General features: G+C 40.4%; 1 protein-coding gene and 1 long non-coding RNA gene across 4 annotated transcripts in view; one reads left to right on the top strand and one right to left on the bottom strand.

Annotated features, from left to right (window-relative positions):
• Positions 1-23,133, bottom strand: part of JADE1 (jade family PHD finger 1) — a 147,063-nt gene that overhangs the window by 42,593 nt on the left and 81,337 nt on the right. The window lies entirely within an intron of this gene.
• Positions 3,120-5,508, top strand: LOC311436712. Its single transcript, XR_014693041.1, has 2 exons — positions 3,120-3,197; positions 4,140-5,508. It is a non-coding gene; the product is annotated as an uncharacterized lncRNA (long non-coding RNA).

The following is a 23,133-nucleotide window of genomic DNA, read 5'->3' as shown; positions in this document are numbered from 1 at the left end:
CCCGCGGCGCCCCGAGTCGCTGCCCCTGAGCCCCGCGCTCCCTGCTGCGGGCACGGAGGCGCCGAGAGTTGCAGGAGGCGGCCGCAGGCAGGGCGAGGAGAGAAGCGCCCCGCCAGCCCCGACTCGGCTGCTTGGGACCGCCGCGGAGAGCCAGCAGCGCCCTGCATGCTGCTAGCGGGCAGCCGGGGGACCTGAAATCGAAATCGGCAGCTCCCCGCCCGCCGCGCACCTGTGCCCCCCTCAGCGCCCGCTGAGCGAGGGAAGCTCCCGCTGCGCCGAGCGCCACCCGGCACGGAGCCGACAACGCGATCGCAGCCGCGGCGTTGGGGCGAGGTGGGGAAAGCGAGCCCCAGAGCAGGCAAAGACAAATGAACGCAGCCTCCACTGCGAGGCTCCGCTGCCAAGGCATCGCACCTCAGCTCAGCAGAGGAATCCGCTCGTTACTCATCCGTGCAGAGCGAGCCCGTTATCCCGCCGTCTCCCCCACCCACCTACCCCTAATGAAAGGGCGCCTATTTCTGCACATCCTAAAAGTTGGAGATCACAAAAAAAGCATTTCCCTGCCTCGAGATATTTTTTCCACCATGAAAATAAGATAATTATACTGCTTTTCATAGAACAGCCTGGAGCATCTTCAGATTTTTAAGCGGGAACTAGGACTTCAATTCTCCTTGTTTTCATCTACACTAACACTTAAAAAATTAAAAACTATATATATACACGTATATATATTTTTTTCTCTGTTCTCTCATGCTGAACTTGGCGCCCAGCCCTGTGAAGACACCTAAGGGACTACCTGTGCCCACCAGCAGTCTAACCACAAGTACCTCCACTGGTATCACTCCTATTTGCAAGGCTCAGGGCCTTAGCCTTTCCCATGCATGGTGCCGTGATCACCCGTGCGACATCACAGATCTCACCAGCTGGTGCTCTGCCCACCAGTCCTCAGGATGACACTCCTGTCACCCATCAGCTTTTTCCCCTGAGATTCCAAAAGCCTACCTCACGTGCTACTTCTCAATGCTGCCAAGGGAGTCAAAGACTAGAGACTGTTGATCTCTAGTATTTAAGCAGCACGTGCCCACTGCTGTGCTATGCTATGGTATCTAATCCCTTAGCGGGTTTGTAGGGTTTATGAGTGGTTTTTCACTCAGTGGTTGGCAGGCCCCTTGGGAGCTCAGCTATTGCTACTTGGTATTTACTATACGGACTTATGCACCCCTACTGGATGAATATGAGTTTTGCTTGGTTTTAAGAGGTTCACCCACTGCAAAGCAGCAAGGAATCACTGGAAATGCTGTTTGCCCCACCTTTCTGAATTCTTTCCAAGAAAGTTCAGAGCTGGCTTTTGAGAAAACCTTAAACATGAATGCACTCTAGTTTCTTCAGAGGAATGATAAAAACCTTACTGTCTCAAGCTCCTTGGATTTGAGGCAGTATTTCTGTTTCCTCTGATGGGTTTTCCTTTGCATATACAGCCAAGTTTAAGTTAAGTCTTGTATTTTACGAAACATTTCTCTTGGAAGCCATGCAAGGCCATACATGTAGGAGCAGGACATGAATGTCTGCAGAATGGTGGGCTGTGTTTTAGGATGTAGCCACTAAAAATCTTTTCTGCAGCTCAGCAAGTGTGAGCCTTCCTCACCATAAACCCAGCAAGTCCAGCCTTTATGAGGAAGGTAACACAACTGGAAGACACATCCTTTTTTTGCCTCTCCATATGGTATCACTGAGATTGTTCTGGATTAACACACTCCTAAATCCAAAAAGAAATACTGAAAAAAATACAGAGTTTGTAACTAGAATAATCTTTTGGAAATTAGTACAAACCATGTTACAATTAAGCAGTGGCACCCTGTGCCACGTTAAAACTACACATATAAAGTTTTGTACCAATATAGCTATGGTCAAACAGAAAAGCATATAACAGAGCATACCAGGGTAAGCCACCAGCATTGTTAAAAAAAAAAAAAAAAAAAAAAAAAAAACACTCAAAAAAAGGAACTACATAGCCTACATTGAGACATTCACTGCAGAAACAGCTTTCATGGCTTTAGGCACTTGATTCCTGCCTGAGGATGTCAGGCACCAGAAGGGACTGCACAAGTGATCTTCACCTGCTTCTCAACAAAATCCGTGTCTAGTTCAACTTGCCAGGGCAGGCAGGCTGCCTACTATAAACAGAGAAGGATGATAAAAGCAAACCACTCGGGGCAAAGAAAGAATTCCTAATTCTGCATCAAGCCTCTGACCACAAGCTGACTGCAAAGATCAGGAACTAAAAAAGGAGAGAGAACCTCAGAATAGTTTTCTGCTACCTCTTCTGGCTACATTTGAAGATGGGTAACATCCTGCTGGAGGTAGACTCTGTAGAAGTTTTATCATGGACATTAGCAGGGCCAGAATTTCAGCCTTCATCTCTAACCTGTTCTAATGAAATCTCATACATTTCTTAGACCCCACGCCTTGCTCGGTCATCTTTGTATCAGTATTAATACTCATTCCAGAAGCATTCAGAGCATATATATCAGGCTTGGAGTTAGGCATCATCCTAACACACAGAACTACTGGTCCCTTCTCCATGTTGTTTCACCAGGTATAGTTGCTCCTTGTTAAAATTTAAACTATATAAACGATAAAAAAAAATTAAGTTCTCCCTCTTGACTTATTTCTGGGCAGCTGCACAAAGCCAAGGAAGGAACATGTGGCTGGCTTTTTAGCACTTTCTTACAGGATTTAGTGGAAATCTGTTGCTGCAGCAGTATCTGCTACAATGTTTTCACTTTTTTTTTTTTTTTTTAATTTGATTAGTATCAGTTACTCCTTTAATGTTTGCAATCTTTTTCCATTAATCCTTGCAGAGTCTCATCCTACACAAAGGCAGAGCTAATGAACTCGAGTTTCTCCCCACTATAAAACTTAGTCCTACTATCAGTTGGAACTCAAACCTTCTTCTTTTGCTCCTTTTAGCCCCCCCCCCTTTTTTTTTTTTAAAAAAAAAAAAAAAGAACTTCCATTTTCCCCCTCTTGCCTTTCAAGATTAGAAACCTGAGGGGAAGAACACAGTATGGATCCAAACCAACAGTGTCAATATTTTAACTTGCATTTAATCCTAAAGACAGCTTTCACAACTCCTGGGAGAGATGCATACATTGCAGAGAGGCAAGACATGCACATTTGGGCCATATCCTGTTCAGGTCTGTTTTGTCTTCACTTGGCCTACACGCATGAGTGATAGGAAAAAAAAAAAATCAATTTTGACTCATGCACATGTAAATCTTTATCACTTACAAATTGCTTATGTACAATATTCTTAACCACTGCAGAAATAAAACTTGCTCACATGGCTTATGTACGTACTACAGAGAAACATAATTGCCCCAGTTTTGTCTAATTCAAACACATCATTTATGGCAACATGGCATCTGACCACCACACAAAATCATCCACAAAAATTAATATTTGCTCTTGCTTTTTTTTTTCCTTCTTCATAATGACAAGAGCTGACTTTAGGTGTGTTTGGATTAGAAAGATCAGAAAGACTAGACTTGGGTAGCATGTTATTTCCTTTTACTCTGAAGGTGAGGTTTACATCTACCGTCACTGCAGAGTCAGAGGCCACACTCCAAAGATGTGCTTTTTCCAGCACTCACAAGCCTCATTCTTGTGGTTTACAGTTTCTTGTTTTATTGAAATGTAGCTGTTTGGAGAGGTGACTAGCTGTACATGTATGTGTAAGACCAGGTAAGTACAAGCTGTGCTGTTAAGGGATAAGGAGGGGAACAGATGAAAAATGAGTTCTCAGAACTCAACTTTCTATTTAAAGTGTTATCAAGCAGGGTGCTTGTAACTGAGAGACTAGAGTAGTCTTTTTAACGACAAAACTTGAGAAGTAGAGATAATGTTTATTTTATGTGTGGGTAAGCAGGGGCATACGAAGGTTAAATCACTTACATAAGTCACATGTTAAGTCAGCATTAAAACCAAGAATAGAAACCAAAAGTCATGCCTCCCAGTCCAAAGCTTCTAATGATTAAACTACATCCTTTCCTTTGGCCTGCTATATAGCACCTATCAGAGTACAAAGTATACCTCCATGACACTTTGATGTGGTATCTTAAAATACTTTTACAAATCAGACATGGTCATCGCATGGATATGCAACAGTTCACATTGTGCGTTCATCTCAAAGTGGAGTGGGAGCAGGCACCCTCAGAACATACTGAATTCCAAAATCGAGAAGTACAGCTACTGAAATTAAGTGCTTCCAAATTACTCTAATTGAAAAGTGGAAGCTGACGGAAAACCAGTAGAACAAGAACCTCAAGGGAACAACTCTAAGCAGGCAGTTAACTTGCGAGTCTGAGAGTTAAGCAGGATCAAGTTGATGCATCACCTTTAAAGTAAACAACACAATTTTGTACATGATGAGAGAAGTAATTAGCAGTCCAGGTAATGCCCTCAGTACAGGAAGAATGGATTGTGAAAACCTCAGGCAAATGACAGTTCAGTAGCTACAGATCAAATCTGAGTTAAAGTATACACACGTGCCTACCTGGCAGCTCATCAAGCAACATTACACTGTCTAATCTAAACAAACTTCAGCTTCAATATTAAATTGTGTTTGTGCAGGCAGAAATCAACCAGTGAAAGAAAGGCACTGTGACAAGACGCGTAGAAGAGTTCAAAGGAATCTGATTACAGATTTTCTGATTGCAGTGTTTCTTGATAACTGGTTGCTAGCAGCGGAGTTGTGGTACCAATTCATTGGGGAAGTACTACAAAATCCCCCCCGCTACCCTCCCAGTAACAACCTAGCAGCAAAATGACTTACAGAAAAAATGACAACTTCAACTCTGGATCCTAAGAGTTGGAAAAAGATTAAACAGGGAAAAAATAAAAATAAAAACAACTGTTGAAATTGCTCCAAGCAGCTTATGATAACATTTCTGGAAAGACTAGAAACCTTGGAAGGAGCCTCCCATGTGGTCCTTTTGAGTTCCACTTAGTATTTATGGAATTGCTTCAGCATTACTTCTACCTGTGCTCTCTCCTCAGACAGCCTCCTCCAAATGCTATGATTCACTGTTCAAGGAGCTTAGAGCTCATTCCAGACCGTGAGAACTGAGGTCTTCTGCAAGGCCTGAGAGATTATACAGCCTCCACAGCAGAAAACTGACCTAAAACAATTGGACATAATGCAGAGGACGTATTCTGTCTATCCTTAATAGGGGCATCTACCTCTGCTCACTTTACCAGCTTATCAGCTTCCCTGCTTGAAACCAATCCCCCATAGGGTATGTATGTCATTCACAATTTTGACTGAAGTCAAAGTTTCTCCCTGAATAGTTAGAGATCCACTGATTTCAGTGCTTTCAGTTGCAGTAGTCTTGAAACCTACTTCAGGTATTAGTAACTTTATGTGTACATGTATAGTACACAGATAGGAGGTAACAAGGGTGTAAAGCAGACACTGCTTCTAAATAAAGAAAATGCTAGTCAAACAAACAGGCAACTGTTGTTTACTTTAGCTATTTTCCTTCACCAGCAGTATGTTTTAGAAGTCACTCAGTGTTTAACACAGAAAAAATGATTGAGAGAACTAAAGTAATTCTTTCTTTCTTTTTTTTGTGGCAATGTTTGTTGCTGAATTTTTCCACAAGTTTCACTGCTTAAGCAAGCAAAAAAAAAAAAAAAAAAAAAGTTTAGTAAGTCTTAATCAGCATAAACGTAATAAAATCTGCCACATATACTTCCATTTCACTATTGAAATACTCGGAGGTTCAACACTACCAAACAGGAGTAGGAATAGAAGGATCAAGGTATCCAGGACAAAAGAACCCTTGCACAACAGGGGAGGTTGAGTCCAGCTCTAGCCTCCCTCCTTCCCTCCCTCCTCCACCTCTCTCTTGCTCAAAAAAAAAAAAAAAAAAAAAAAAAAAAAAAAAGAGTGGGAGGAGGTATTGGGCTAAACATGGCTTTTCATCTTGAATATCAGTGGGCCACGTAAACTTGCAGCAAACGGCCCTTCCTGACACGCTTTATCTGGTTTGCATACCCAAACACAGTCCGCACTGTTATGCCTCCACTTTGCTAAGAGCTTATCAGAAATACATACTCCGTGTAAAAAATAAAAATAAATAATTATAAATGAAAACACACAAGCATAAGGAAACCCACATTACCTTATCAGATGCGGAAAATTATTATCCATTGTATCTATTTTGCAAATAAAGATACTGAAACATAATGGTAAAGAGATACAAATGAAAATGGTCTCTGGCAAAGCACAGAGACTCAGTGTCATGACTCAGCCCTAATATATTACAATAGTGTAATCCTTCAGTGCTATTTGAAGCACACACACTACAAAAGGTCAACTCTTGTTAACAGTGCGTTTACACACTGGATGTGTCTAAAACAAAATTTCTACTTCTGACTCCAGAAGAGCAACAAGAGTGGTAGGAGGTGGCAGTGTGCGTACACAGAGATGTTCAGAGGAAGAACCTCAACCAGCTGCACAGTAAATTTTCAGTGCACGTAATGCAGACGTTCAGGATATAAACAGCCCGAGTCATTTGATACCATTCACAACAGTAATTCTGAAGTTACATTTTTTTTTAAATGGACAAAGGAGTTTATTGCTTATTTAGAAGTTAAGCTTCTTAGCTACTGTTCAAAGCTGCAGCTACCACAAATATATTTAACGAAGCACACAGTGAGGAATGAAGAAAACTTGGGAATCAAATCATTACTCCAGCTCTGTGAACTTTGCTTCACTAAGAAAAAAAAAAAAAAAAAAAAAAAAAAAACCTGCAAACAAAATAGTCTCTGACCTTCCAGAACAACATTAAAAAAAAAAAAAAAAAAAAAAAAAAAAAAAAAAGCCTGATCTGCTTATGTGGGCAGATTTTGGCACAGGGTAAACATCTATGTTTGCTCCTCAAATTGCATAAGTCACAAAAGAATCTCTCTCTCTCTTCTCTCTCCCTTTTATCCAGGACATGCTTTTAAAGCATTGCACATTTATTTTTCTTTGACAATCTGAGGCAGGTTACTTTCTCCACGTGGAAGTGCAAGCTCTGGTGCAAAGTAACCCCACCAACTGCTTGTCACCTGGTATCTCTGAGGGAGGAACGGCCACATCCTGCAGCGAGCGCACGTACCCTTACGTAACCAGCAAAACCGCAGCTCTAGCCCACTTGGCTTCTCAAATATTCAGCCAACCACAGCAGCATCTCTGCCCTCGGCCAAAGCTAAAGGTGAGCCCTCAGTATCTCAGATCTCTTCTGGAAACGGGCCCACCTACTTAAGGGAGCCAGGCAAAGCCTTCAGCCACAGCACGCAAAGGGAAAAGCGTTTACAGAAGATAAATTCAGGAAAACCGGAAAGAATGCCAGCCCCAGAGCGGACAGTCACATGCCAGAGTACAGCCTGTACTGGCACTCCGGTGTAGTGCTTTGGATCAATAACAGCTGTAATAAAGCACATATTGACTGATAGGCTGCACAGATGCACTGAGAGAGCAAAGGACTTTTTTTTTTTTTTTTTCTCTCCCACACACTGACGCTGGAGCCTCAAGCAATGATCTGGCTCTACCTTTATGTGTTTATCTTTAGTTCATACTTTTCAAAAAGCTGCTTCTGTGGGTTCTTCGGGGTCTCTCCCCTCCCCCCTGTTTTAAGGAATTTAAGCACTTTTCATGACTGTCTTAAAAAAATGCTACAAGTATTGTGCTCTCAGTAGTGCCTGACACATGCTTCAGATACCATCCTTAGCTTGTTTGCAAGACTTGGATTTCAGTGGGAAAAAAACAGTGACAGCAAAAACATCCCAAACCTCGTAAAACATAATGAAAGACCAAGATCACCAGCTGGGCAAGCCCTGGCATTTCTTGTGAGCAGAACAGGTAGGTATTGAAAATGTCTACATCTGCCACACACTGTCCCTGGGGAGGGAGCCCCATTAACCAGGTAAGCAGGGTAACCTTCAGAAAGCAATCAACATCAGCTGTTTTAAATCCTTTAAAGGTGTCAAAGATATTCATACACAAAACTCTATTTTTCCACTTAAAAAATAAAAACGAAATAGACCAGTAATATCAGGCCACAACATACACACACACACTTATTTAATAGAGGTATTGTAAAGTCAGGAACTCTATGAGCCCAGCAAAGGGAAGACAACACTAACATTTGTTTTATTTTTTCAAACACCCTCTGTGTACCTACAACCATTAAAGCAAAAGCATGAGCTGAAATTCTCTCTTGCTGGGAATGAGTGCTTGTGCCACTAACTACCAGAAGCTAGGATTTCTCCCTCCCTATATGCCTACGTCTTACAATCATAGAGAATTCTGTACAGCCATTGCTACTTAGGCTTTATGATACTTTCTGATAAACTGAAGTATCAAACGCCACACATTGTACTCAGTTTGATCATCTCAACCTGAGTGTCCAACAAGGAACTAGTTGACAGAGAGCTTAAAAGCTTCATGGTATCTCTAGCATATGCACCAAATTAAATCATACTTAGCAGGTGTTTACTACACTAACCCTGTTTACATTTCATAGCACAAAACAGGCACATTCAACTCTGAAAACTTAAGCCAGGACTGAGAGCATTGAGCACAGGAAAAGCCAGAAGTGTGCTGAGTTACTGAGAGGAGGTTCAAAGGATTCTGATGTCCAAGGCTACAAATGTAGCACAGATAATTCCTGCTCCTCTGCCCAGTTCTGGAATAGCCAGAGCTTACTTAGCACGATTGCAACATTCCTTGACGATCTGCAGCTCTCATTTTTTTGGCATCATCTGAACTGCTTCAGTCTGCATAACGAGGTCACGGCTTCGGCCTCAGCCCAGCGAAGCCAGATGGGATGGTCTAGGGCTACCTACTGGTTAGGTGCTTCCACTTTCTGCAAGGCCGATTTCGCAACGCTGCACTGTGGAGCCAAACAGCCTGCTTGTTCTCATCCAGCTTCATGACTCCTACGTGCTTTTTGTGCAGTGTCTCAGCTTTAATAAAAGGAATGGAGAGCACACAACTTGGCCTGCGTTTGGGGCTAAGTCATTATATACCATATCTTCGTGCTTACTAATTTTGTTCCAACTATACTACTTATTTTGTTTTGGTTTTAAACTGCAGGAAAAAAATATCTTAATGGTTGCCTTTTTTTTTTTTTTTTTTTTTTAAATATCTTAATGGTTGCCTTTTTTTTTTTTTTTTAAAAAAAAAAAAGGTAACTACAGTATTATTTTAGGTCTGAGACTTGCAGAGGACTTTTGCTAGATCTGCTACAGACAGAGGACACTATCTAAATATCTTACATTTTCATATTTTTAACCTTACTTAATAACACCACTAAGGTCATCTTACACTTCCCTAAAAATTACAATTCCCTAAAAAGTTCAGTTTTTTGTAGGCCTTAACACTTAGCTTGCAAAAAAAAAAAAAAAAAAAAAAAAAAAAAAAAAAAATTCTAAGAGATGAAGTTCATTGGTGCATTATACTGCTCAACAGTGATGACAAGTCCCATGAATTTCCTCAGGAAAAAATTTTTGCAAGAAACAAGTGAAGTTGCAATTTTTTTTCCTGTGTAGTAAGGTTACGTCACTGTTATCTCTTGTGTACAGACGACACTAATAACCATGTTGCCTGGACCTCAGCTAAATTATCAGTTTCCTTTAAGTAGCTGGAGGGGAGAAAGACAGCAAGAATTCTGCACAAGAAACAAGGAAGGCTTGGTCTCGGGTCTGTTTTTAAGATCCCTTCAGTTTAGCCTCTACACTTTATTCTACAGGTTTTCATAACAAAAATTGCTCATTTGTGTATGCAGACTCAGCATCTGCATGTGCAGCCACACAAACTGGTGGCAATATGTGGGCCTAGCACCTGCCCACACAAAAGCAGTCTGAGGGCAAGTTCTAGCTGTTCAGCCCAAGCAGTGTAAGTGGTCTCCATCCTTTAAGAGACCGCTCTTCCCTTTGGTGAAAACGTGTATTTTAACCCTGAAGTCACAGGTACTCCAGCTGAACCCTCCATGCCTGTGCAGAGACACCCTCTAAAGACTATCTACCCATCCCACAGGACCCTGTCCACCAGGCAGCAGTTAAATGCTCTGGTCCTATTTGTGACCTGAAGCTATGAACCAAGTACAGGCAGTGCCAAGGGCATTCTAAGATTTCTACACTAAAATCTGATGACTTCATTTGAACAGGTAAAACATGATGAGCTCCACAAACTGCTGAGGCATTTAGAGATCACCAGTCCCACAGAGAAAGCACTAGTAAATTGTTTATCACTGATTTATACAGAAACGTAAAACCTGGTATGCCTTACTACCAAACCCACAAATAGGTTTCTGTCACTTTATGCTTGTTTAATTAATTCATATATTAAACAAATTAAACTGAAGTGAGTCCTGTGGGGCAACCAATAGCTATGTCACCAGCAGTTTGCTTCCTTTCCATTCGGAGAAGCCCTCTCAGTTTTCTTTTACTGACAAAAGATCATAGAAGGATGAAAGCTGTGATCTCACTAGCACAGAGGAAATCAAGACAGACTTCTGTTACATTGGGATTAGTGAGAATTCAAGAGAAGAATTTCATAAGCAAGTTCCTGAGTGAAAAGGAACCCAAATTTTGGGAGATCTTCAAACAGAACACCCCAACTCAGCTTTTCTTTGTGATAGGACCAGAAGAAGCCCACAGCCGGGCATAAAGCATGGGAATATTTGTAAATTCATTTTGAACTTCATATGTGCCACCTTCTAGAAAAGGATGATTTATAAAAACTGACACTTAAATGTGTTTTAACATATCAGATCAACACTAATGACTACTCTTTACTGATTTGCTATATTTATGTAGAATTTATGTAGAATGTCATTTGAGGCAATTGTAAGCTTGTATTAAGTAACTTTTTGGACAAAGCTATTCTATTAATATATTTCCTTCTTGTATAAAGTAATACAAAAAATCTGAGTGTTGATGTTTCAAGAGGTTAAAAAATAGAAACGTTATTTTTAATTAAAACAAAGAATAAAAACATATGTCCAGTATTTTCAATACTATACCGGCTGCTATGAAGTTATCTCCATCCCAGTCAGAGTCAGTATATCCACAAACACTGTTTTATACACATTTTGGTCCAGAGACATCAACTAGACTATTGCCATATATAAAATTAGACATAAGCCTTTGTCAGACTGGGCGTTTATACACCTGAGGTAGTTAACAATTTACTGTGGGTTTTCTTGTTCACTTGTCTTGTTTAAAAGATTCTTTTTTAATTTTTTATTATTTTTTAAAAGAAAGTAATGTAACAACGATTCCTAATGTTATGGAAATTATTGTTCTTTAGTTTCTAATTCTAGACAAGTGTTCAGTCCTTACAGAGTATTATCCCTACTGTGTCTGCATATACCTTCTTGGTCTTATAGGCAACAGAACGTATAGATGAAATATCTCCACTATAAAATGTATACCCATTTTTGTTTACTAAAAAACCCCACAGATATATCCTAATTATGCAAAATCATCTTGTAATAAACTTCTGATATTTTTGGAGCTCTATTTGAATTTTTAAAATAATTCTTGGCATTAATTTTTCTGTTTCATAAGAGTACAAAGAATTTGAGCCTCATATCTTCCTCTTATACCAAAAAAAAAAAAAGAAAAAGAAAAAAAAAAAGAAAAAAGGAAACATATATAAATGGCAATTCTATAGCTATTTTGTGGTAAATGATAAACCACAAAGTGTCCCTTAGTGGATGTGCAGAATGTATAATCCAGAGTTTGGCATGTCCTCATTTCCTGACACTTTTCCTTTTTCATCTATGTAAGAACTGCTGACTGCTACATTTCATGTAGACACACAACCTTATTCTTCACTGCTTTAGGTGCCAGACTTGGGAATGAATAATTATTCTGTTCTAGTATTACAGTAGCAGTTCTGAAAGGAAAAATGTATGAAATATACAAGTTGAAGGTTAATGCCTCTCCCTGTCTTCTTTACCCCAATTTCACAACATAATTATTAGAATCTTCTTGGTATACTCTATGAAATGTTAAATTTGTCCCATGATAGAAGGTCAAAAGTATTTCTTCCATTTTCATTGATGCCAGCATTCATAGTCAAAATTAAAGGTCAAACAAATCAAACAACGTGCATCCCATGCAACTAAAAAGAAAATGGAACGTAAGTTAATGGCCAGAACATCTGAACTCCTTCACTCCATGTCTCCCTGACCCTTGTAGTGTTTTTACCTATATGTTCAAATCTGTGCACTGATTACACTAAACAGCCTTTTCTTGAATTAAAAGAAAGTCACCTGATCAACAGCAAAAACAGTTGATGAACTAAATAGCCCCATTGTTACAGAATGAACAATAAAAGTCTCCAAATATCTAAAGAAGAAAAAAATGACTTAAAGAGCAGGAATCAACTACACAAGTTTTGCAGCTAAAGGCATTAGCTTGAACCCAGAATCTGATGAACTACTCCTTCCTGTAATAGCTAACTAAAGTACCACAGCATTTTACTAATATATTTGTAATCTGCATGGTTGAAATAAATAGCACTTTTCAAAGCATCTCTGCACCAGAAATCACAGGCTAGATCTGGCTGCCAAAACACTAATGATATGTTGCCTCAAAGGTTGCTCTGTCTCAGACAATATAAAGTTTCCACATCAAAATTGTCCACCACTAATTGAGGGGAATCTGTCTTTGCATTCATTTTGATGCTTATTTCCTCTTTTGTTGTTCCTCCTGGAAATACCTTCATGTTGTTTCCATTCCTGGCAGCTGATCCTCCCAGCAGCTGCAACAACAGCAAGAGACGGGAGTCCCTCAGTCTCTCACTGGCCATGCAGAAGCATCACACTGCTGGTGCCCTGGTTACTAAATGGGGCATGGTTAGCTGAGCAAGAGCACCCTCCTTCCGATGGGATTTCTGTGCCAGGGAGCCTTGCTGGTTTTCAGAGAGGGTGAGTATCCTGTGACTGAATGAGATTTGGACTTCTCCAGCCAGCTCTGTGTTATAAACACATCGCAGTCTGAAACAGCTGTCTAGACATTCATCAAGCTGTTGGGTTTCAGCCCTCCATATTTGGTCTTCACGTCTTTAGGCTTGCTTGGTTTGGACAGGCTAAGTATTATCCTTCCTTTGGCATCCTTGATACATTTCCTGAGCACTAGCGCACTCTCAGTCACTCTTTCACGTGACTCTGTAATCCAATTGCTCTTCTGAATCAACCAGTACCTCAGAACACCGATTTTCAGCTTATTTCTTCAGGGGCACATGGCTACAGAGGCAAACCAAACCTTAATGGTATGCAACTTAGTATCTGTAAACATCCATTGTAAGGAAGCACAAGCAGTTTGTAGCTTTAGGTTTAAAAATGTCTTATACTAAATACAATTCTCTGAATAGTCTATAGAGTGTCCAAGACTAAAGGTTAAAGTCCTCTAAGAAGTACTCTGTTCTCCCTATTCTACTCAAAGCTTCTTCTCTGAAGCAGAAGGCCTACAAACACCAGCTTTTCCTTACTTCTCAGTACCAGTATAGGTATTTTCCATTCCAAGTCCCTCCAAACACATCTAGCAAAACATCTCTATGACCAGATTTCTTTTTGTGGTATTTCACAGATCAGCTTGAAGTTCCTTCTTCTATGAGGTAAGCTTACACCTGCTAACTTGGCAGAATGGATTTTCTTTTCTGGTCACCACTTCTACCCCATCTGTTAAAGAGAACACCTATTCAAATGTCAGTGACTTATACTAGACCAGACTCCTAATAAACAAAATCCAATGTACAGACTGTTGTCTCTTTTTTTCTTCCAGTCCCAAGATTCATTTCTGTAGGGAAGGCCAATCACTACTCTCAAGTAACAAGGCTACACAGGAAATAAATAAATAAATAAATAAATAAAATCACAAAACAGAAACAACTGTGAAACAAGACCTGTAGAACACTTCATAGAAGTAATGCAGAGCTGGCCTCATTCCTTTCATCATAAAGATGAGATTTCTCTGAGTACATTTTCTCAGTTATTGTGTACTTTGCAATAATTAAAGAGAATTCTGAAAGTAAACGTAGTTTACTACTTCATCAGCAAATAGACATTTACAAGTCTTAAACCTCAGTAAATACTGAGGTTTATACTTCAGAACTACTTCCGTAGTACAGACAATCCACAGAATCAAAGAGAAAGTAGTAAGAATATTTTTATTGTTGTTGTTCAAATTGATTAGCTTTACTACAAAACATTCAGAGAAAAATTACAATCATAATTCTTTAAAAGCATCCATGCCATGGTTTGGGCTGAGACATGAGTAACGCTATCTGTATTCTTGTAGTTTAGGAGAAAAGCCACCATATAAAAGCAAACAGCCCGAGATTTTAACCACAAAAGCTTTCCTCTGGAGTTCTATGACACCGGGGAGTGCAATTCAGTCTGCAAGTACAATTCCATTGAAGTCACTGTCAGAAGGAATAGCTCCCCTGTTCCTCAGAGATGTGTTCTCTCAGTATAGCCAGAACCCCTCACATTTATTTTAGTGATGAAATTAATATCTACTACTCTTTTAACTCTGGAAAGACTATTTCACTCCAGTCCCCATCAACAGAATTCCCTAGTAAACTTCTGTCACGTACATCTAATAACATCAGAATCTGGGAGGTAATGCTAAACATCTGCTTTAAGGACTAACACACCAAACCGCTATGCTGAAGACCTGCATTTTTCAGTATGCTTTATTAATTAAATAAGCTCTAAACTGAGCTTGTAGGCTATCATTTATTAAAATGCTGTTCTGTTGAAACAGCACCAAAACACTAATATTTAAGCCTATTTTTAGTACTCACACCTCACTTTAAATGCTATTTTTGAGGTTTGTTGAGAATACAGCACAATCTCAACTATGCTTTCATTAGCAAGTGGTGCAGCAGAATCAGAACAAGTCTATTGCACAAAATAGATGTTGCTGAGAGCCAAAAACCAACACTACAGGTTTTTCTGGAGAGAAGGGGAAATACTTTGAATTAGCTGCTGGATTAATGACCTGGACTGAATGACCAGTCTGCAGGACTGACCATTATCAGTTAGAGCACTTGAAACATGCTCCTGTAGCATGCCTTTTGGGTTCGTTTAATCTAAAAGGAACTCATTTTTCATTCTCAGAGACAATTCAACAACACAAACGAAAATGAAGCAAGCAAGTAGGATGGAAAGATTCATGTCACCAAGGTATCTCTCAGAATTAACACATTAGCATATATGATCAGCAGAAATGGTTGAGACAGAAACCTTTTAATACAAAAGGAAAGGACAGAGAAACAGCAGGTTTCCCGTAAGGGTTCTGTTTTTAAATGCTTTCTATGCTTTAGTAATCTGGTACCTTTTCAGGCACATTACAAAGTCAGCAAACTTTGGAGTACCCATCTACAAAGTGCAAACAGGTTGCAGCCCAAACGTGTGTTCAGAATTGAAGTGTATTTAGGAAACTTAAGAAGCACTGTGGTAAGAAAAATAATAGAAGAAAAAGTTGCACTCAGTGCTCAGACATTTTCTCTTCAAAAGAAAAACATTTGTCCATAGCAATATGGACACAGATGTTTTCAGGTATAGAAATGAAATACAGATGCAGGAGACTAAGTGAGCTTTGCACCAGTATATGGGTCTAGATTGTCTCAAGAATGAGAATCAGATTCTGCTCTTTGTTTCACGTGTGCACCACCACTAAAGCACCAAGGAGTTCTCTAAGCTGCAAGTTCATTCATTGTTATGGCTAGGGAACATAACCTGATGAGTCTGACCATTCAGCATTCATGTCCATGGAAATCAAAGGGTGTAACAAACCAGTTTAATTAAACAGGATTTCTGACATACTGAACCACTGTCATCTCTTCTCTGTAAATTGAACCTAGAGCATCGTAGCTAGAGCCCAGGAGCTCAGATTTCTGTGGTCTGAGGCCAGGTTCTGTAAAGCACAGAGGTATGACCCTGGTTCAACTTTACAGAAAAATTATCAAGCTGTGGGAGCTTAGTGAGCTAAAACAATGCAAGATAAGAAGTAATAAGAAGAAGTAAAAAGTAAAAACAAAAACTAAGCTTTATTTATGTATTTATTTGAGTTGGCAGCAATAACTTAAGGACTCGACAAAAACTGCCATGAAAAGGTGTAAAATGCTAAAGAAAAAAAAAATTGTCAGCAAGATCAAGGAACAATTTGTTCCAGGAGGCAGTAGTGGCCAATGCTTCACGACCTGACCAGCAAGAAGAATCTCCTCAGATGCTTGCATTAGGAATGGTACACACATTACTGGTTGGCCAAGCAAGATGCAGTTATTACCTATAATGTAATAGACAATAAATGATTTCTGGATATTCATCAGCTGTGTATACTTCCTTGCAGGTCTCTATGAACAGTAAATATATTAATACCTACCAGTATCAATACTGATACCACTAGGCATTGCTACCTATAGACATCAATATCTATCAGTATTGCTACCCATTGATGCCTACTGGTTTCTAAACTTTTTCATTCTTATACTGTTTTTAAACCTATTAAAAAACATCAATACTGTATGTATTGATGCTGCTCAACTTTGGTAACAATTTCAATACTGATATGCATCAATAGGCATTGAAAGAGAATGATACCTAATGCAAGCGATGGATACCTTTCAATGTCAACACCTGTCAATACCAATCACAGTAGCAGTAGGCATCGGTAGTTTTCAGTATCCATAGGCATCTATACCTATCAGTTTTAATACTGATGTTAGGAATCGGTACTTACTGATATCAATACCTGTCAGTATAGGTAGGCATTGTTACCTATACATTTCTTTACTGATTTTAAAATCAACAGGCATTGATACTGATCAAATTTTATACTTATCTAGCTATGCATGACAACAGCTTTGAAATTCACATCAAAACTGACATCAGTACCAATTGATATTGCTGCCTTTCAATAGCAATAGGTTTTAATACCTGTCTTTTTTTATAGCTATGGATAGGAAAGGTACCGATAGGTATTTCAAGACTGATTTCAATGAACATTGATACCTATCAATACATACCCATACCTTTTGACAGACATAGGTACTTATGGATAAGCATCAACAGACATTAATACCAATTGATAGGCATCAGTACTTATGAATTTTGGTATAATTTCAATAAGCTTTTTTTTTAAATCTTAAATCATAAGTAGCTACCAATGTAAATATCTCTGTATATGGAGAGCCATCAATTCATATAGACACTTACATTGTGGCCCAAGAGCCATATGAAGCTCCAGCATGTGGGTTATAGGTGTTATTATTTGGTATGGAGCTTGTTCACCTCTACGATACCTTCTGGAGCAAAGGTGTGGAGGAAAACGCTTATTATTACAAAAGATGTTTTACTAGTATTTCACATTCACCATCAGATGAGTAAAATCCTGTACTGCAAAGGTCAGTGAGCACGTGCAAAATCAAAGGCACAGCTGCAGGGGTCATTTGTCAACAACTGGTCCTTGATATTTATACAGAGGACAAAAATATAATAATTTCCTTATTTCAAAGAATTCTGAGTACTTTGGTATTCCTCCAATTCAAACTGATCTTCTTAGGAGTCAATTCTCTTTAAAACAGGCCAGTTTCCCTCACGCACCACTCCAGATAGCCGAGTTTCAGCCTGCAGAGGCGTACTTCCCCCTTGCAGGCTTTGTAGAGCCATTAGTTCTATTTAGAATTCTCTTTACAGTGTTTGGGCCTCTGATATGCCCACGGTTTTCCTTCTGAAGGCTGACAACGCAGACACCCATATCGGCTTCTTTCCTTTCAGCTGCAAACATCGTTTCTCAGTCCCACACATAAGCCTCCGAAACCAGCAGGGTGAGACAGACACATTCCCACACTGCTGCCTAAGAAGCTACGGTGCCACGTAGAAAGACAGTTGGATTTACTCTCATTATTTCTCATTCTCAACATTTTGTCAACTATAGCTTTTGGTTTCAAATTTGCTTATACGTGACTACAGGAAAACTGATAGCTACAAAAAGTATTGCTTGCTCATGTTATCCTAACGGGGATTCGTGTTGCAACCAGGGTATCAGCATGTGTGGTCTCACTGGCACCTCCTGAAGAGGCAACTTTTCAAAGTTCACCTCTTGCCTGCTACAGAAGGCTAGAATCCCCAGACTAATGCTTCTTGCTGCTTGTAAATGTCACCATGGTATCTCATTACCACAACTACTTTAAAAAAGTCTGACATTTAAAAGATACCAACTTGGTGATCACCTCCCAACTACACACACCACTGATTAAGCACCGACTAGCAAGGAAAACCCACATTTTAGCATTTTTGACAACCGTCCCTCAGCACTTTGGTTTTTCCAAGGCCATTCCCCATGCAAATAGCGACCGTGCCCGACTCCAGTTGCCTTACAAACATTAACAAGATCTCAGCCTTTGGGAGCATAGCTGCCGGCCAGTACTGAATCCGGGAAGTTGAGATGGATATAACAGGCCATATAATAGGCTGTAGCAACGCCTGCCACACCAAACTGGGGAATGAAAACTAAGACTGTTCTCCACCCTTATGTAATGTATACCAGTGTAAATGATATCCCAACACCTGTGCCGTTGCTTCATTACAAAAACGGTCCTGAAGCGTCACAAAGGATTTTAGTAAAAGTAGTTCTCACAAGTTATAGCAGACTCCTTTATGAATATTTAACTACAGAAGCGGGATGATGCACTTTGCAACAAAATGAGTAAAAGACTAAAGGGATCAAAGGAGTGAGAAGACCCTTAGCTTTTAGGTATGTCACATCATGAAGTAACTTGGCCCAAAGCGAGCGGTTCTGTGTATCTGAGGGTGGTGCTAGAACTCCTCACATCTCCATCACATTTGGTTTGGGAGGGTTACTTTGGATCAGAGCCTGGCCTGGGGACAAAGCATCTTCACAAAACACATTGTTCAGTGTTCTGAAGGGAAGTCATCCTCCAGGGCTTCATGCCCTAAACTACAGGTCTCTCTATGAAGCACTGCACTGACTTCTCATTTCTCACAAATTTTCAACACCCACTTTAACATCACTCATGAAAGATCCCATGTGCAAAGAGTCTATTCATACCATTTCCAAGCACCATTGTAGCTTGGAAATGCCCAAAACCACTACCCCACCCTGAGCTAGGACAACATGCCCTTCAAGACAGCATGGGGAAGAAGGGCCAGGGGAAGAGACTTAATCCTGCAGCTGCAGGGGAATGCTGGAAGGACAGTAAGTGAAACAATACCTGTCTTCTTATGCTTTTTTCTCCAAGGAAACAAGAGACAGAGCGTGCCTTCTGGGGAATCCTCACTGCCATGATTGCCACTTCCTTCATCAGCCAGAGGTGCCCAGCCTGACACGCAATCAGGCTGGTTGAGGTCATTGTCCTTCAGACACTGAACACCCAGCAGTGACGTTTTTGTACACGTAGTGATGCAGCCAAAGTCCGCTGCCATATTAGCCCCATCCTGCCACAGAACTCCAGGTACTCACATCCCCGAATGGAGCTACTGTGATTGAAGCCTCGTGGTCCCTGCCTATTACTAATCACTGGCTAACCAGATTGCAGAGGTCAGAATAGTCATCTGACTCTGTGAGGCCATAGTGTGTTATAAAATCAGGACATCAAAAAATATCGAAGATATTTGATCTCCACGGGCTCCCATATTTGAGGACTGACAGTCAATGAGAAGCACATCACCGTGTAGGGCATCAGTGTTTGGGATTTGTAACTAAAGCAGTGCTGATAACACACTAGTGTTTTGGCTGTGGCTGAACAGTGCTTGCACAGCAGCATCAAGGCCTCCTCTTCTCACTCTGCATGCCCCCTGCACCAGAAAGTAGGCTGAGGACAGGCAAGAGGCTGGGAGGGGACATGGCCACAACAGCTGCCCCAAACCATCCGAAGGGATATTCCATGCCATGTAGCGTCATACTTGGCAATAATGCTGTGGTGCTTGGTCTTCCAAAGCAGCCATTACTCAGAGACTAAGTGGACATTATTCTGATGGTAGGAGTGAGTGAGTGCTCTTGCATCACTTGTTTCTCCCCTCACCCCTCTTTCCTTTGCTTATGACACTGTCTCTAACTCAACCCATGATTTTATTTTATTTATTTATTTATTTATTTTTACTTTTTGCTTTTGGTCTTCCTAATCTCTTCCTCATCCCTCTAAGGGAAATGAGCAGGCAGCTGTGTGGATGCTCAACTGGCTGGGGTCAACCACAACAGTCACAAAGCCATACCCTTTTACCATCAAGCTACTAAGAGAAAGGGTAGGTGATGGGAAGCTTGATAAGAGCTGTCAAAGCAGCAGCCTTAGCATGGCAGAAGGAAAATCAATATCAGTTAGGGAAGCAGAGAGCAGAGCCAGCTTTGGGGGCTCTCAGCAAGACTTTCTTTTCCCGTTTTATTGAGACATGAACATCTGTCCCACCCAACCCCCCTTCTCAAATCTTGGAGGGGGGGGGGGGGGAGGGGAGGGGGAGGGCAGGGGGAATTACCCATTTGTCCTTTACCTAGTATTTCTGCTGAAATTCTGTGTTCAGAGAATACAAATGCTCTTCTCATCTTATGGTGGCCCATCACTGTCTTGTTTTTTCTCTCCCCAGTGCCGAGTGCATAATTTTAAGTAAAGGCCAAGAAATAAAAAGGGAAGAAAACCTGAAGCTAAACAGGAAACACGGCAATGATATTCAAGCATCAACATTTTGCTTCCTGGGAAGCCAGCATAGTCTTTGCTAACAAGACAAAGAGGCAAAGGGGCTGGGGGCAATGTGACCCAAACTTACAAAGACAGACCAGTTACAGGCACAGAAGGGTAACGTGGCCAGCACCTAGAAATTTCCAGCAACTAGAAATTAAGCTTTTGTGGTGGTTTTATAGGGCCTGCCCAGGTCAACAGAGGGGCTCTGAGGACTGGGCCTGGACACCACTCAGTGCAGGCCCCTTCTCAGCCCTGGACTGCGCTTCTGCTTCCTCCAGATCCTCCTGCATCCAGCCTGCCCCAGAAAACAGCCTCTGCTGGGTCTGGAGAGACAGAGAAGACCTCCAGCAGAAACTGCTAATATAGACACAGCCTTCATCTTCCCTTTAGTGCTCTAGACCATCAACAGGTATTTGCTCCCTTCTTTATTTATAAAAGGCTCACTGCTTTATTGTATTTATACGGGGAGAAAATGGGATTTGAGATCTACAAACTTGCTTGCCTGCCATTCTAAATGAACTGCACCTACTGCCAAGCTAAGAAACGATCCCTCTTTCCCCATCACAACAGGTCTCCAAATATCAGTTTTAATCTCATAGGCTAAGCATTACATAGATACTGAATCTGATGTCTAAATTACGGTTTCTGTTGGTCGGTGCCTAAAGGCTAAAAATAACGAGTAGACTCCCTTTGTAGTGGGCAAATATGGTACCCACTCCACTCCAACTGAATCCCAAACCAGTTCACCGAGTTCCAGTGCTTTCAGAGTAAGGAAAACCTGTAAAAATTGAATTCATTGGGAGAGTTGGGTAGAGCATGTTAGGTTCCTGGTGGTGGTGGTAGTGGTGTTTTTTTGGTTGTTTGTTTGTTTTCAAAACCTTTTCATTCTGAGTCAGGGTTGAAGGATACATATTAGGCAGTGTGAGTAAACTTGTAAACTCATTGCCTATGCTACACGTATTTTAGATACAACTTGAGATTATTCCACTTTTTTTTTCCAAGTCTTCAGCTTCATTACCAAAAAAAGAAAAAAAAAAAAAAAAAAAAGAAAAACAATCACTGTAAAACCCACATCCTCAATTCTGCAGTTAAACTAAGGGCCACGTGCAGTGTCTGACCTATATAGTCACACGGCACATGCACTTCCGTAAGTGTGCTAAAGCTTTTCAAGGGCACAGGTTCTATAAAAAGAGCAAAGAGGGGGCATCCCAAAAGGATTTCCCTGCCAAGTATAAATCTTTCCATAACCACGTTATTGGCCACAGCTCTTGTGCATGGCTCAGCTGAGAAAGCCTTTAATTACAAAGCAGTACAGATCCGCTCATGGATTTAGGAGCCTCCGGAAAATGAAAACAGAGAGCTGCATTTCTGCAGCTAATAAGAACACAAAAATTCTTTTCCCGAATAAAGCTGAAAACCTCAGATAGATTTCAGTGTCCTTGAGATACTGTAGCTGCACCCAAGGTCATTTCCAACTGATGTTGGTCTCAAAGGGAGTTCCTTTAACTACTGTTCGCTAGCTTGAAGTCACTCCTACTTTTTATCTCAATAAATCATTGTATTCACACAGTCAACCAGCAGTAGCTGTGGCCTGGAAAGCCCGGTCTCATCACCATATTGGTATCTACTATAATTTAGATAACCAGCACAGATGACTCCAAAATACACTAAGTTAGTCTTGCCAAAATATTTTGTCTAGGATATAGGCATGTGTTCCCTTGAATATGGTAAGTTCATTTTTGATAGACTCTACCATAGCTACAATTACATTCACACCAGTAACTTCAAAGTTTTTTTTGAAAGCCAATGAAAAACTGACCACAGTTTTAATAACCTTTTCCGAGCTTATTTCAAACACAACTTCTCCACTATCTAAGCCAGTCCCAGGAATCCTGAGGGAAGACTGAAGAATCAATGAAATTAACCTCTTGGCCCTCCTCGACTGTCCATCTGCTTATCCGTCCTTAACTTAGGATCAATACATATATTTGCAAATACATTGCTTCCAGCACTGCTTGAAAATTCACTATTATTATTGTACTTGCCTGTTCACCTGCACCACGTTCCTGTTTGTCTTTCCTGTTTAGTAACTTCTTTAAAGGGAAGATTTAGATTTGCAGTCACTAGATGTGAAGACTCCATATGGCAGAATGCAATTTATATTTTGTCTTAAGATATGGCACCTCTGTTCAGCTCCCTCCGTAAAAATGCTTAGGTTACCACATTAAGATATATATATATATATATATATATATATATATATGGTGTGTGTATATATATATATATATATATATAAGCGCTAAGGCAAGCCTGTATTATTTACAAACACTCAAAGTGTGTTTTTTCTTCCAGTGATGAGTTTAGAACAA

The sequence above is a fragment of the Aythya ferina genome (genome assembly GCF_964211825.1).
Source record: "Aythya ferina genome assembly, chromosome: 4".
Classification (NCBI taxonomy): Eukaryota; Metazoa; Chordata; class Aves; order Anseriformes; family Anatidae; genus Aythya; species Aythya ferina.
Note: the sequence above shows the minus strand (reverse complement) of the source record. Positions and strands in the feature narration are given on the sequence as shown.